Source organism: Vigna unguiculata, chromosome 5 (genome assembly GCF_004118075.2).
Source record: "Vigna unguiculata cultivar IT97K-499-35 chromosome 5, ASM411807v1, whole genome shotgun sequence".
Classification (NCBI taxonomy): domain Eukaryota; kingdom Viridiplantae; phylum Streptophyta; class Magnoliopsida; order Fabales; family Fabaceae; genus Vigna; species Vigna unguiculata.
This window is the reverse complement of record NC_040283.1, coordinates 33,118,927-33,135,105: the sequence shown is the minus strand read 5'-3', so window position 1 is coordinate 33,135,105 and position 16,179 is coordinate 33,118,927. Positions and strand designations below refer to the sequence as shown.

At 35.0% G+C, this 16,179-nt stretch overlaps 1 long non-coding RNA gene across 1 annotated transcript; it reads left to right on the top strand.

The window, feature by feature from the left end:
- Positions 1–2,937: 2,937 nt before the first annotated feature.
- LOC114186157 lies at positions 2,938–13,838 on the top strand. Its single transcript, XR_003604978.1, has 2 exons — positions 2,938–3,169; positions 13,327–13,838. It is a non-coding gene; the product is annotated as an uncharacterized LOC114186157 (long non-coding RNA).
- Positions 13,839–16,179: the final 2,341 nt, after the last annotated feature.

Here is a 16,179-nt window from a genome sequence, read left to right as displayed (position 1 = left end):
TCATTTTCACCCTCCAAAATTCCTAATTTTCTCCTGTGAAAATAGGTACTGGAATTGATGATGTTTGATTAGTAGTGGAAGTAGTATAGAATTGAGTTCTTGTTTTTTTAAGTAGTTGAAAAATTTATCTACGCCCAGTAGATGACCGAACGTAGCTCTAGTACCATTGATAGTATTTTTAGGTTGTGAAAGGAATAATTGATGGGATAGAGAAAATTGTGAAGATAGTAGAATGCAAAAGTTGTAGTTGGAAGGAGTATGTACTTGTAGTTGTGAGTGGTGTGTTAGATGTTGTCTTTGTTCTTATCTTATCTAGAAAGTGATAGCCACAACTTGTGTGGAATGTTCTAGAATTTTGCCTATGTAGAATGCTCTTGATATTGTCTTCCTATCTTAGGATTTTTTACTTTGTTCTAGAACTTTTGTTACATTTCAATACTTTTCTCTTAGAATTTTCTAGATTCTTCTAGAATTTGCATTACAATTTAATAAGAATAAGGCTAACTTATAGAAGAAGATTGAAACATACCTTTAGAGCAACAAGCCCATATATGTTTGATTTGAGCATCGGGAAATTCTCTACTCCAAACATAAAGAAGCATAAAAAGGAGTGGTACTGCCAAAAATGGGGAAATTACAAAGAAAAAAAAACTGATGTCAGGACTTAGAATACCAAGTTTAAAATGAAACTAGAAAGAAAGAACCTAAAAGTGGAAAAATGGAGTTGGTGGAATTTCAATCAGACATGTGATCTTTCGATCAAAATTTTGTTTTTATACCAAATTTAGTCAAAATTGGAATACTTGATTGGTTTTTATTATACATAAACTGCTGGGTTTTTTTCTAATTGTCTTTTTTATAATCTTTCCTTATTACCGCTACCATGGCCTCTATGTGATCCACCAAGTACTTTATCCTTTTAGAATCATTAAGATGTTCTTCAGAAGTGGAATTTGGATCATCTTCTTAGACATACCCTATAAATTTTTTCCATTATCAGCAATGAACCGAATGTGCGGAAATGAAAACAATACACTTACCATTTTCAGTTATGAACATTCATTGGAGTATTAATATCATACTTTCATCACAATGAATAATAGTAGCTAGGTCACCCGCGGAGCATCCCAAAAGAAGAGCCCGAAGCAAAATTAAATGCACAGAACAAATATTACTAAGAACGTAATATATATATATATATATATATGAGTTTCTATAACCTGATCGACAAAACGCTTTTCCTTTGACATCAAATCTTCCAATAGAGCTGTCTAAATACGTTGTCTTTTAAATTGCAGTTCAGCAGTCTATTTTGACAAACAATCTATGAAACTAAATTCAGTGGAATAACCTTCAATTAATTGATCATATTAACGAATTTCAAGTGAATTCCACATATTGTACTAAACTTTTAAGGCAACAACTTCTATTATTTCATCTTCTTGCAACCAAAATATTAATTTTAGGAACACCAGGAATCAAACTCTACCTCATCTTCACTGTTCCCAGTAAATGAGGCACCATCACAATAACGAAGCTTTACGCTATTCCAATTGAAAAAATCTACGAACATGAGGAACAATAACATATAGAAAACGACTGATGAATATAACAAGAAAATGAAAAGAGAAGAATTTGATCATTTCAAATTTTTCAGCTGAAAAGAAACCTGGATTTTCTTTAGCCTTATTACTCAATATTTCAGTAAAAGGTATCTCTTTTTCCATGAAATCTGATGATCCACGCCGGGTTTTCTTGGGATAAACACATGTTTGAATATTATTACACCATCCACCACCCTGCCACACAATTTTCACTTCAACATCACTAGAAAATGCTACAGCATATCAAGCTGAGAAGTAAGTTGTTTGCTACATAAAAATCCCAATGACATTTAGAGATCCAAAAACTTTTTTGTTTCTATACATGTCATGTTCAGTCATGTCACGTGACAAAAACGGAATACCAACACTGCTTCATTACATTACAATTAATGCTTTTCAAGTGTGAAAAAAAATCTACATCAACCTTTCCCAAGACCTGTTTTACAAGGTAAAAAACTACTATAGAAAAATAAAATGAATAAAAACAGAACAATTAAAAAGACCAAGTGATAGTTATAATGCCTCTAAATTAATAAGCTAGCTATTTGCTCCTGATCCATATCCCCGATGCAAATGATAACCAGGTAATGTTCATCCAAACAAAATAAATAAAATAAAATAATCAGTAGCTCTTCAAGAGTTCGACATCGTCAAAGGGAACTAAGGAAACTGAATAGATATAAAAGAAAATTAAGAAAACAAGGAAATAATGTGCTTACCTGAGACACCTGAGAAACCTTTGTTAATGACATTGTTTTCATTCTGCACCAAACATTTTCATTTCTTTATGTAGAAAAACATGTGTAAAGGATCCAAAATATTGTAGCAGTATTCGAATACAGGACTCTTTTAATCTTTTGGGTGTTTTTTTTACGCCTTTTATTTTTTTTATTTTTTAGCCTATTGTACTTTATCCACCCACACCACAATTTCTTGCGATTAACTACAACTTAATATTTTATGTTCTCATGCTTTGCCATTTCTACTCAATTTCAAGTAATTAGTGATATGATTCTAATAATTAAAAATATAATTTCTTCTAATATTTAGAATCATTTTTTTTATGATAATTGATTTTGTGCTAAATTTTTTGTGACACAACTTTTTCAGATAAAAAAAGTAGTAATATAATTCTCAGCAATATTTCTTCTAATTAAAATTAATTTTCCTTATCACTCTTGATTTTGTGATCTAATTTTTCTATATGATTTTATTTCCATAATATGTCATAATATAAAGACAGATTCTTATCTTTTAGAATTCCTTATAATCAAGATTAACTTTATTTTGAGATTACATTATATTTTATGGTACTCTATATAAACACATCTAGCTAAACAAGAAAGGGTGAATTCTGGAGATTGGTCCTTCTTAATCCAAAGACGATTTTTTCCTTATTTTCTAATGCGCATTAACACCTCAATAAACATCACCTTTTCCACCCCAACTCTTGCTCCTCCATTCCTTCAAAACCCACAACTTGAACCCCACCACCGAGTTGGATTTTTGGCCTCACCATTGTTGGATCTCTAGTGGACCAATATTTCTGATCCCTAGCTCCACTGGTACTATTCTAAGCTTTGCTCTATTTCTTCCTTTAGCCTGGATTCATCCTTGTTTATTAATTGTTTTTTGGATGATTGGGTCTAAATTGAGTCATGATAATATGTTTCTTTTCATTGATTTTCCTTTGATGCGGGTTTAAATTGGTGATGCCTTGTATGTGCTTGTGGAGTTTGGGGTCGAGACGTTTCGGGGTTTGTCACTGAATGACATGTTCATGTTTGGTGATTGCTTTTTTTCCTTAAGAAGCTTTGTTTGGGGGGTTCATTTGTTAATATTATATTTGTCGGTGAAATTATGTAGTCTCATAGATTGATTGATTTTATATGGATTCTTGTGCTTTGGTATAAACATGTAACAATATAAAATGGCCAAATCAATGAAATGTGATGTTGAGTTTGTTTTGTTCCGCATTCGAGTTGTATCACATTGGGTTTTTGAATTTACGGTGATGATATTTGATGCGCTTCTCTAAAGAAAAGATTGTTGTTTTAGTTTGTGGCCTTTACTGTAAGGCACCGGAGATGGTGCAGCTTTTGTGCATTTTTATAGCATACATGGTGCGGGACCTTTGGTTTTAAAGTTAATGCATTTGGTTGGTCCCATTTTTCTTCATATGTCATGACTTTGAATATTGTTTCTTATGTTCAGTTTGTTCACGGGTGTTTAAAAATGCATGATTGATGTTTGATTAATTTCAAGAACCAATGGGATTCAATGTGTGGTACGTTTCTATACGTAATCGAAATATTGGTGTTGTAGTGTAGGCCCCGTTTTAGAATTTTATTTTCAATTTTATTTAACCTTTTAAGAATAATAGGTTTTAGTTTGATTTCTTTAAATTACTCTCTAAGCGAATAAATTTAATCCTAAGCTTTATTTTTTAATATTTTTCTTTTTGTAATGTTTTTTATAAAGTCTGAATATATATAGTTGAATATATATATATATATATATATATATATATATATATATATATATATATATATATATATAGTTACACGTGTTATTTGGTATCCTATCCTTATTTCGATTTTTTTTAAGAATAATACATTGGTAAAGGAAGGGCTTTTGGCCCCGGTTGTTTTTGATATTCTGCCCCGATTCCAGAACCGAGACATATTAGGGTGAGGCCAAAAGGGATGGCTTTTGGCCTCAGGTGTGAACCAAAGCCATAAAGTTACTATTTTGCCTCAGTTCTAATGTGAATTGAAGCCATTGTGTCAAAAAAATTTTAATTAATTAAAAGCTCGCGACGACACATTTGGAGCTCTTGAAGCAACGGTGGTCGTGGTAGCGTCCGCAGTGGAGGCGTTCTCGTCGTGGTAGCGAGTTCATGGTGGGGCTCGTGGCTCATGCACAACCGCAGTTGTCAGTGGTGGTTTGTGGATCTACAGGGGTCGCGACAATGTATGAAGATCTAGTTTTTTTATTTGTAGGTTTCGCTATCGCCGATCTGGTTTGCGCAACCACTGATGGCGTTGTGTGAATGCGGGAGAGCTCACGATGGTAATGACACTTCCTCTCTTGCGGTGTCTCTTTGTTACAGTGCACTGGTGTGTTTTGAACCCTAAATTTGTGAACCCCAAAGCAACACAAACAAACCAAAACGCAAAATAAAAAAACACAAAAAGAAACCCATTTTTCGAACTCACCGGCAACGAGAGGCAACAATGCAATCGACGACAATGGATGGCACGACGGAGGCGGCGACGCGCGACGGTAGCTAGTCGGTGATGGAGCTAGACAGTGGTGGTAGCAAAGAGTGCAAAGGGTTCGCGCAGAGAGAACTGTGAGAGATGATGAATAGTGGAAAGGGTTCACGAATTGGAAATTATAACAGGCTTTATAGCCTCGGTTCAATTAATAACCGAGGCCTAAAGTACTTACTGCCTCGGTCCAATAATAACCGAGGCCAAAACATCTGACGCTAGTGGCATTTTTGAAATTTTGGTTACTGGGTTGCCTAATAAGCTTCGGTTCATTTGTAACCGAGGCATAAAACTACTTACTGCACCGGTTCTTAGGATACCTGAGACAAAAAAGTTCGACAAAATTACAAAAATGCCACCGCCTCCTTATAGGCTTCGGTTCCACTATAACCGAAGCCTATAAGGCGAGTTAAAAAGTCAAATCTGCACTAGTGATAATAAATAAATAAATTAGATGCACTTATAACTTTTAAAAGGTATAAGTGCTCGTGTGACCGTAAATCCTAAACCATAAACCCTAAACCGTTTGTATCATCTCAGCACTTCATACGTTTTCCTTTTCTAAAAATTACTAAAAAGACAAAAATTTTCAAAATAAAAAAATTATCATGATTGTCGAAACCAAAAAGTTTTTTCAAAAATAACTACGTGACTCTGATTTTTCATTATGAATGGAGATACATAGGAGCAAAGATTAATCCTTGTCGGGCCCAAAAAAAATTGTTTCTTTTGAATTTTATTTTTTTCTTATTTTTAATAAACATCTAAAAAATCCACATTCATTTGTATATTTAATTAAAGGTACCGTTTTAAGATAGGTGTTATTGGGTGCTAACACCTTTCCTAGGTGTAATTAGGTGCTAACACCTTTCCTAGGTGTAACCGACACCCGAACCCAAAATCTATTTTCGTAGACCTTGTTCTTATCTTTATGGTTTTCCGTAGTTTCCCATAATAAGTATGGTGGCTGATGTAGGATTATCTTGTTCCTTTTAGAAGATTAATGAATATGGTGATGATTGATTAAGAAAACCAAGGAAATCCCCACTGGACATTAAGATAGCAAGCTATCTAGATGTGAAGGTTCATTTCCAAGGTTTTAGAGAGGAATAGGATGGATTGATAGAGAGTAAGAAACCAAAAGGAAAAACATATAATAGAAACAATATAAACCAAGAAGAGTAAAGAAACACAAAATGAATAGCAAGGGAAAGGGGAGGAATGGAGGATTCACGCCACTACAAGGCTAGGCTAGAAGAAAGCATGGCAACCTTGAAGATGAGTGGTGTATGCCGCCACTTGCCAAGGCAAGATAAGGCTTGAAAGAACTCCACTCCCTAAGGAGGAATGCTCTCACAAAAAGGTTGACACACAAAGTGTATATATTCTCCAAAATGTTCAACCCTTGTACAAGTGTTAGAGGTCCCCTTAAATAAAAGTGTCTAGGAGCCTCTTAGCAAAAACAAATAAGCTAAAAAGGATTACAATGCAAATATAAAAACCTAGTGTCTAGAAAGTAGGTCAACAAAGGAGCACATGGACACATTCTAGAAGCCTTCTTGGCCAAGGCAAGGTGGATGCTCCTTCTAGATGTTTCTAGACTTCTTGGTGGCCAAGGTGATGTGATCCCAACAAGCCCAAGCCTACATCAAGGCTCAATCACTAGAAGCATGATGAGAAATATTCACATGGGCCTCTCACAAGATGATCAAGTCAATCATGGGCTTTTTACATTATTCACATGGGCTAAAGAAATCTCTACAATATGAGATGATGCATGAAGGAAGTAGTCTAGATTTAAATTGGGCCATTGTTTAGGCTTTGCTTTTAATAAAAGCTAGAACACTTTTTGGATCAATTGGGCCGAGCCGAATTTGCTACCTTTGGCCGAGAATTGCTTGAGTGACTCTCCATTTGGATGCAAGCAAAGCATGAACTAAGCAAGGAGAATGTGATGGAAGCATGGTATGTGTGTGACTTGGGCAAGGAGAGTGTGATATGCCACTTGGCATCATCAACACTCATCTACTACATCACATAGTCTCCAATCAAGTTTCTTCTCCAATCTACATTTGCATTTCATCTTTGTTGCATTTTCTCTTCATTTGGTCGGCCATGTGCCTATAAATAGAGCCACTCAACTATTGTAATGGTTACTCTTGAATTGCTAATAGATGCTAGTGTTTGAGATCACTCCACACTCCTATTAATTTGAGAGCATACATGACTAACCTTCTCCTTCATCTCCTCTAGCCACCTTCCATACCATAGCTCCACTTCTACTCGTCATCTTCACCAAATTCTCCATTTTCGAGAGCTAGTTTTATCTCTTTCTCCAAATTCCACTGCACTCCATCTCCTCCTAATCATTTTCCATGGATTTCCTTCCTCTCCTCCACCAAGGACATCCATCACAAGGCATGTGGTCATCCTTTCTAGATGTTTCTAGAAAGCTTTGCTCCTTCTCTTTCCTCCACACATGCTCTCCAAAGGCCATCTAAATGTGCCACTTATCTTTCCTTGTCCCACCTCTTAATGATCCTACAAAACAAGTTATTTTTGAATTAGCATGTTGGCTTTAGGTTAAGCTAATTCTTTGAGTCAACAAGTCAACCCAAAGTCAAGGTCAACAAGTCACATTAAAAATAGTCAACCAAGCCAACTTAATGGAATTTTAAACTAAAGAAAATAAAAGCAAAGGACGGAATCAAGGAACTCCCTTTCTTCTAAGCATGTGCCATGGGCCATCATCCTTGGTAGGGAGCAATCCTTTATCATTCTCCCCTTGTTGGAGAGAATTTGACCTCAAATTCTTGAAGTCTTTATTGATGGAGCTTGACTTGAGTTGATGAGAACTTTCTTCATCTTTAATGATTCCATCTCTAGTCTTAGAGATGCCCTCTTTCTTTTTAATGCCAATCTCCCTTTCTTGCTTGTGTTTTTGTTCATCTCTCTTTGTTTGGGAAGAGAAAGAAGAGTGGTGTTGCACCTCTTGCTTTGAAAAACTCTTTGTCGGCAAGTAATTCCTTGGTGAAAGCTTGCCCCTTTTGTTTTTCTTTTTCATCTTTTATTTTATTTTTGTCCTCATTTTCTTATGGAGGTGGGAGAGGTAGGATTATGAACTTCTTTCCTAGGGAGAAGAAAACATAGGTGTTTGCATGACCATCATAAACAACTTTTCTATCAAATTGCCATGGTCTACCTAGCAAAATATGGTTGGCTTCCATAGGCACAATGTCACATAATACCACATCCCTAAAATTGCCAATTGAAAAGTTAATGAGGACTTGTTTAGTTACTTTTATTTCTTCTTCCTTAAGCCATGATAGCTTGTAGGCTTTGGCATGAGGAATGGTTTTCAAGCCAAACTTGTCCACCACCCTTGGGCTAGCCATATTTACACAATTTCCACTATCTATGATGAAGGGACATTTCTTGTCATTGATAAGGCACCCTCCATGAAAAAGGTTTTGTCTTTGAGAAGGATTAAGTTCTTTGGGAACTTGCCCTAGTTGGCGCCTTACCATTAACAATCCACTTTCAAGGGGTTTAGTCCTTTCAATTGAAGAACAAGAAGTGTGGGAAGAAGTACTTTGGGGAGAAGGGGAAGAAAAATATTCACTCTCATCATCACTCTTCTTTAAGAACATTGTCCTCTTGATTGGGCAATTCAAAGCAATGTGTTTATATCCCAAACATTTAAAACATTTAATGGAACTTGATCTTTGAGAAGTGGAATGGTGAATGTGATCATTTGGTGACTTATTTTTACTTGATGGTGCTTGGTGAGACATAGAAGGAGATTTATCATGGTTCTCTTTAGCTTTTCCCTTCCATGAGTGACTATAGTAGTGGTTGAGTGAGTAACTCTTCCTTGCCCTATTTTTTCTTTTCAAATGAGTTTCAATCCTAAGGGCAAGTGTGAAAATATTTTGAAGAGTAGAGTACTCATACAACTCTACTTGGTCTTGTATGTCTCTCCTAAGACCATTCACAAACCTTTTCATTTTTTCTTTATTAGTTTCTTTTATTCCAACCCTAAACATTTGAGACTCTAATTCTTTAAAGTACTCACTCACACACATAGGACCTTGGTGAAGCCTTTGGAATTTCAAAAGAAGTTCCTTCCTATAGGAGGGAGGAACAAATCTAGCGCGCATAAAAGTTTTAATGTCCATCCAAGAAGTCGCGGGTGGCCCTTGGTCATAATTTTTACAAACTTTATGCCACCAAATTTTGGCATACTCCAAAAATCCTAACACTACTAGATCAACTTGTGCTTGATCCTTTACATGATTTTCATTAAAAATTTGCTCCACTTGAGCTTCCCAATCAAGGTAGATTTTGGGATCACATCCACCATAGAACTTGGGAATCTTTGGAGTTTCCTTCTTTTGTGATGGTTGACACCTATAATGCTCTCTTTTCCTAGCCTCTCTTTGGAATGGTTGCAATTGTTGTTGAATTTGTTGAATTTGTTGTTGCATTTGTTCCATGTAAACTTGAACGGTTCTTTCTTGTTGTTCTCTATCTTCTTGTCTCTTAAGCTCCATTTCTTGTAAGATTTTACCAATGTCTACCAATGCACCTTGATTGGCCATGGGAGTCACCATCTCACTTTCCTACAACAAAACTCAAAATCCGAGAAAATGAGGTGTTAGTGACAATTGGTAACCAAACCCAAGATCAAGTATGGTCCAAAGAAATTCGCCCAAGTGTTTAGATCACTCTCCCCCAAAGCAACAAGGCAAGACTACACTCAAATCCACCAAAAAGGAGTGAAATGCTTTCAAAGTTTTTGGAAACATTTTCAAGACAAGTTCAAGTGGCTTGGCCACTACACTCAAAGGAAAGCAAAGGAAGAAAACTACTAAGACAAAACAAAGAACCTAAAGACAAGCAATAAAAGTACTTAAAGCCAAGAAAAGCACATGAAAAGACTCTATTGGAAAAATACTTGAACTATGCATCACCAAGTCTCAAATCATGCATACACCATAACCAAGTTTTAAGCATGGAACTAATTAGCCAATATCACCCAACACCTAAATATGAAAACTAGTAGCATGACACTTAGTGGAAACACAATTTTGGTTCATCAAAGAGCCATATTGCTCTCGATAAGATCGTAAAAGTGTACCAAAATTTTTCTTCTTTCAAAAACTAGTTTCACAAAATGATGAGAAAGGTGTTTTGGGTGGCTTGGACACTTAATTTCCAAATTTTTAGGCCAAAATCAAGTTCAAGGAGCATACATCAAACAAGACATAAGGTGAATGCAATATTCAAATACTTGGAATAACAAGAACAAGAAAACTTCAAGCTAACATATGACATATGACTCAAGCAAAAGTTAGGCACATTTAAAGACTCAACATGACATACATAAAGACATAAACATGTAGCTATGATGCATTTAAACTCATGGATTTGAAGTTCAATGACTAAGCATCCAAAGACATGTTATCCAACCACATTTAGGAGCAAAAAGAGTCACAAAACCGAAGCCAAAATTGTCATAACATAACCTGAAAATGTTGTTTTTCATATTCTCGACAGCTCTGACCTTTGCTCACTCATTTGATCGTAACTCTCTCCACAGAACTCCAAATGCGTTCATTCTTTTTTTTTTTTGGAAACAAGACTCACAAACCTTTCTTTTGATATAAAGAACGTTACTTTTCAACCACTGAGCTAGATGCAGTATTTTTTTCAAAACGCACACGTTGCTACCAACACTGTTTTTATTTAGACTATTCAAAGATAGCTATAAAACACAAGGTTAGAACATGAAAACACCATATTCAAGGACAATCAAAGCTCTAAATACCAAATGATGTATGATTATCTTGTTCCTTTTAAAAGATTAATGAATATGGTGATGATTGATTAAGAAAACCAAGGAAATACCCACTAGACATTAAGATAGCAAGCTATCTAGATGTGAAGGTTCCTTTCCAAGGTTCTAGAGAGGATGAGGATGGATTGATAGAGAGTAAGAAACCAAAAGGAAAAACATATAATAGAAACAATATAAACCAAGAAGAGTAAAGAAACATAAAATGAAAAGCAAGGGAAAGGGGAGGAATAGAGGATTCACGCCACTACAAGGCTAGGCTAGAAGAAGCCATGGCAACCTTGAAGATGAGTGGTGTATGTCGCCACTTTCCAAGGCAAGATAAGGCTTGAAAGAACTCTATTCCCTAAGGAGGAATGCTCTCACAAAAAGGTTGAAACATAAAGTGTATAAATTCTCCTAAATGTTCAACCCTTGTACAAGTGTTAGAGGTCCCGTTAAATAGAAGTGTCTAGGGGCCTCTTAGCAAAAACAAATAAGTTAAAAAGGATTACAATGCAAATATAGAAACCAAGAGTCTAGAAAGTAGGTCAACAAAGGAGTACATGGACACATTCTAGAAGCCTTCTTGGCCAAGGCAAGGTGGATGCTCCTTCTAGATGTGTCTAGACTTCTTGGTGGCCAAGGCATGTGGTCATCCTTTCTAGATGTTTCTAGAAAGCTTTGCTCCTTCTCTTTCCTCCACATGTGCTCTCTAAAAGCCATATAAATGTGCCACTTGTCTTCCTTGTCCCACCTCTTAATGATCCTACAAAACAAGTTATTTTTGAATTTGCATGTTGGCTTTAGGTTAAACTAATTCTTTGAGTCAACAAGTCAAACCAAAGTCAAGGTCAACAAGTCAACTTAAAAATAGTCAACCAAGCCAACTTAATGGAATTTTAAACTAAAGAAAATAAAAGCAAAGGAAGGAATCAAGGAACTCCCTTTCTTCTAAGCATATGTCATGGGCCATCATCCTTGGTAGGGATCAATCCTTTATCAATGACACTCCAAAGCTCTTTTTTTACATGTATATATTTTATTTTTGGTTCGTTGTCCCCTCGCGATTTCAATTGCGACATTCTTCAACCTCCTTTTCCAAGTTTAGTCGTTGTTCTTGAACTCTAACGAAAGCCTTTTTCGTTGAAGGATTTTTATTGTCATTAGAATGACCTTAGGGTTGTGGCTCTCTTTCGTTAGTTCAATTGAGTCTCGGTGGTTATTCGTGGTGGCAGGTTTGATTTTTTAGTTTCTGTAAAAGGCAAAAACTTTGTGGGTTTTTAGTTTCAAATCATTGTTGTGGATGTTATGGTTAAAGAAGTATGTTTTTTTTTGTTCTTGTTCGCCTTTAAATTATGCCATTGAGATTTGAAGTTGGCGTTAAATTTGTTTCTATTTTTTTTGTTTTTGTCGGGCCTTGTATCGATGTGTGTGTGAGATTATGCCATTGAGTCTGAAATTCGCTTGGTTGATTTGTTGGTGTGTATTACTTCATGGAGTTTCGTATACTTAATGGTGTCTCTCAGCAAAGGTATACCTCGTTCTCATTCAGAGACATGACTATTTATAACTGGTGACTTAGGGTATACCATCTATGTTTATAGATTGAAGGTGTTTACAATTCCATGTACTGAATTTGTAAAAGGGTGAATTTGTATATTTGCTCAGTTAGGCTAACTTGTAAAGAGCTCACTTAATTCGTTAGTTAGGTTTTATTGAATATTTATAGTGACTTAGGTTACCTATAACTTTGATTTGTAGTGTGATGATTCATTGTTGACTAATACTGATTTGTACCAAAGAAATTGTGAGTAGCTAATAGTGTTTTGGATTCCTGTGACAAGCATGGATGTTATCAGTTAACTTTATTTGTCTTATCATTTGTTGGCTCATGAAGTTTTAATAGAGGATTATGTGATGATTGCAAGCAAAGAAGGACATTTAACTTAGATTTTCTTTATATGAATGACATATTTGTGGACCTGAGTTGAATAAAGTGTTGACCTAACTCATTATTTTTGTATGATTGTTCAAAGAGTCTGTCATGATATCTAAGAATCTTTTAAGTTCGTTAATTAGTAGGTGGGATGAAAGGCTGGGAGGGTTTGACATGAGTCTAGAAGTTGTGGGATTTACCTTATTAGATGTATGTCTTGGACTGGGTTTGAGGGTGGTTTGTGAGAAGATTGATTTAAATCGGGAAGGGGTAGGTAGTGATTGTTAAAAGCTTTTTGGTCTTGATAGAGTTGTTGATATTGAAATGGTTTATGATTACCTATTAAAACATATTAAAGAACTTTCTTTGGATAATTTTTGTAAGTTTTATCTTTTGTTAGCAATTTCTAAGTTTTTGTTGCCCAATGGTAATGGAAGAGTTTTTTCTATTTTATTCAATAATGATGATGACCTTGGTAGTATTCAGAAATATAATTGGGGTGGTGTGGTGTATGAGTATTTGGTTGGGACTATATATGCAACTAAAATGTTCTTAAGGGACAAACCAAATAGCAAACACTTCCATGTATGTTTAATTCATTTGGTTTTTCATTTGATGACTTTAAAATATGTGGTCATGATTTTTAATTGATTTTCCTTACAATTCTTTCAGTTATGGTCTTTTGACCATTTTCTCATTTAGAACTCAAAGGAACGATGTCCGACCACCAAATTCCCCAAAATCTTGCATTGGTTGGAAGTGAAAGTAGGGGAACTGTGGAATTAACAAGAGTTTGAAAAAGAACATTGTAGATTTTGTATTTTGAGATTATTATTTTTTTGTAAGATATTTAGTTATTTTAATGATGTGATTTGTAATTATTGATTGTTGTTATGAAAATCTTGCAAGTTGTTCAAGATATTATTGCCTCTGTAGAAGAGCTGACTCAATCTTTTGTCAAGGAAGGTTTCAAGGAATATGGATGTTGAACTAAGGATGGGAGAAAACGTGACTTAATGCAAGTTGTTCAACATCAAGAAGATGTCCTTATTAAGGTGGTTTGATTCAATAAAAGTGGATTATATGTACAAACCCTTTTCACACACCACGAACTGTGAAGGTGTGCAAAACGTTCATCTCAGGTCAACACTTAATACTATATTGGTTAACATTTAATTTTTCCATACTTGCCATGTCTATTAAGTGGGGACATGTGGACAAATTATCCCACAACAAATTTCATGACGTTAAATATGTTGCATATACCTTATTAAGGTGTTTGATTCATTAAAAGTGGGTTATATGTACAAACCCTTTTCACACACCACAGATTATGAAAAATGTTTAATATAGGTCGACACTTAGTAGTATATTGGTTAGCATTTAATATTTTGACAGTTCAAATGTCTGTCATGTGTGACTTATGGATTTACCTAATGCACGTGTGTCATTTGACTAATAGTGGGTTACATGTAAACATTTGGGTACAATGATCAATAAAGTGCACAAAATAACTTCAATCCCATACATGTAGTACATCCTTACAAACACATATAGTGATAAAATTGGAAGTATAAATGACCAAATTAAACCCTAAAGTTAAAGAAAAGTAGTATAGACATTAAAGACATTAAGCAGTTATCAGTTACATAAATGATAAATTATCCAGTTACATAAATAGTTATCAAAACATGGAACCATCTGTATATCCTCCACATTGACTACCACACTTAGGTGCACATTGGGGTCCACATTGGATAACTCGTTGGGTTCCATATTTGTGCTTTCATTTGCGTTTCGATTTGGGTGCACATTGGTGTCCACATTGGCTTCCACATTGGGTTTCACAAGATGGTTAAGTCGTACTACAGGCATAAAAGCCTTAACTTGTTCTTTAGTTGGAGGAGTTATGTCAAAATTGAAAACCTAGTCATGAAAGAAAGTAATAGGAATGTTAAATTAACCCAATCACTGAAATGAATAAAAGACATATTTGTTTGTAGTTTATTTATTTGCCTTAACAATGTTCCTAAATGTGATGTTGAGGTAGGCAATCGATGGATTGGGTTTGAAGATGGCAACATAGTTAATCAAAATGTATCCACTTTTAGGAGAAATAGTATGCGAAGATGATAAACAATATATATATATATATATATATATATATATATATATGTATATTAAATTTTGTACTTCTTTCAATAACATGACAGATCCAACAACCATATGTGAACCAAAATTAGGATCTGAGAGCACTTTATTGTGGACACTACCCTTGGCTATATCAGATGGGTCCTAACAAAGTCATGTTCCACATGAGTCACATGTAAATATTGCATTGCAGCAGAATGATTAAATGAAAGCTAACCTTAATAAAGATGATGATAGCCTTAAGCCAGTTTGGTTTGCATTCTGACAACACAAGCCAGGAAGGGGATTCTTTCCAATGATTTCCTCTTTGATAATAAATGTCCATTAAGGATTAAACAACACTACAAGTTCTATAAATGCATCTCATTTAATCACTACATTATGCAAAATAAACAACACAACTCATCACTTAATTAAACAAAACTCATCATTTAAATTAAGAAAACTCATGTTACCAAAACTAAAGTAAAAATTTATGCCAGCCAAAACTTTTGCACAAATTGCTTTCAAAGGGCTTCCTTCATCCAATCAATCACAATAAATAACCATGATGGAAGGAAAAAACACATAACATTCAATTTAATCAAGGATCAAACAACAATTTGAAGTTCATCATGCTCAGCCAAAATTCAAAGTGCAGCAAATATCACAGACTATCTACAATATACTGAGACACAAAAATCAAATTTTAAAACTCCTGACCAATTCCATCATACTCAGAAACAAATGGGACACAAAGAGAATCACAACCAGCCAAAATACTCAAACCATACCATCAACAACCAACATATAAACTTCCAAAAATTTAAACTTTATGTTTTTCAAACAACAAAACAAAGCGAAGGCCAAGTAAAACTAATAAATAGTAAACCAATGCTCCAAACCTGGTAGTGCGCACAACCATCGTGCTTCTTCAAAATCCACACTTGAAGAAGACTGCCACCAAAGCCCGTGAAGAATGACCACCACGCAAAAAAAAAAAGAAAAAACTTTCGCCACAACGGTCATGGAGCCCAACTGAAAACCCATCACCAGGTCTGTTCAATATCGCCAACACAAAAACAACGATAGGGCGACGACACAGAGACTAAGCAATAAAAAATATCATGTCTATTATACCAACACAAATGGAAGAAATATGCACCACATTGAGCAAAAAAAAAAAACAAAACGTTTGGGGAGGGGAAAACAACTTACCCTAATGGAAGAAATTCACTGCCTTCATAAAGCTCTTTCACACTTCACAAAGAGTGTAACATCCCGGTCGGATATTACTAATTTAAATAAATAAAATAAGAAAAATAAATACAAAATGTCGGGTGGAGTTCCCAATACGAACCACAGTTCGTACTCTCGACACAAGATTAGCACATC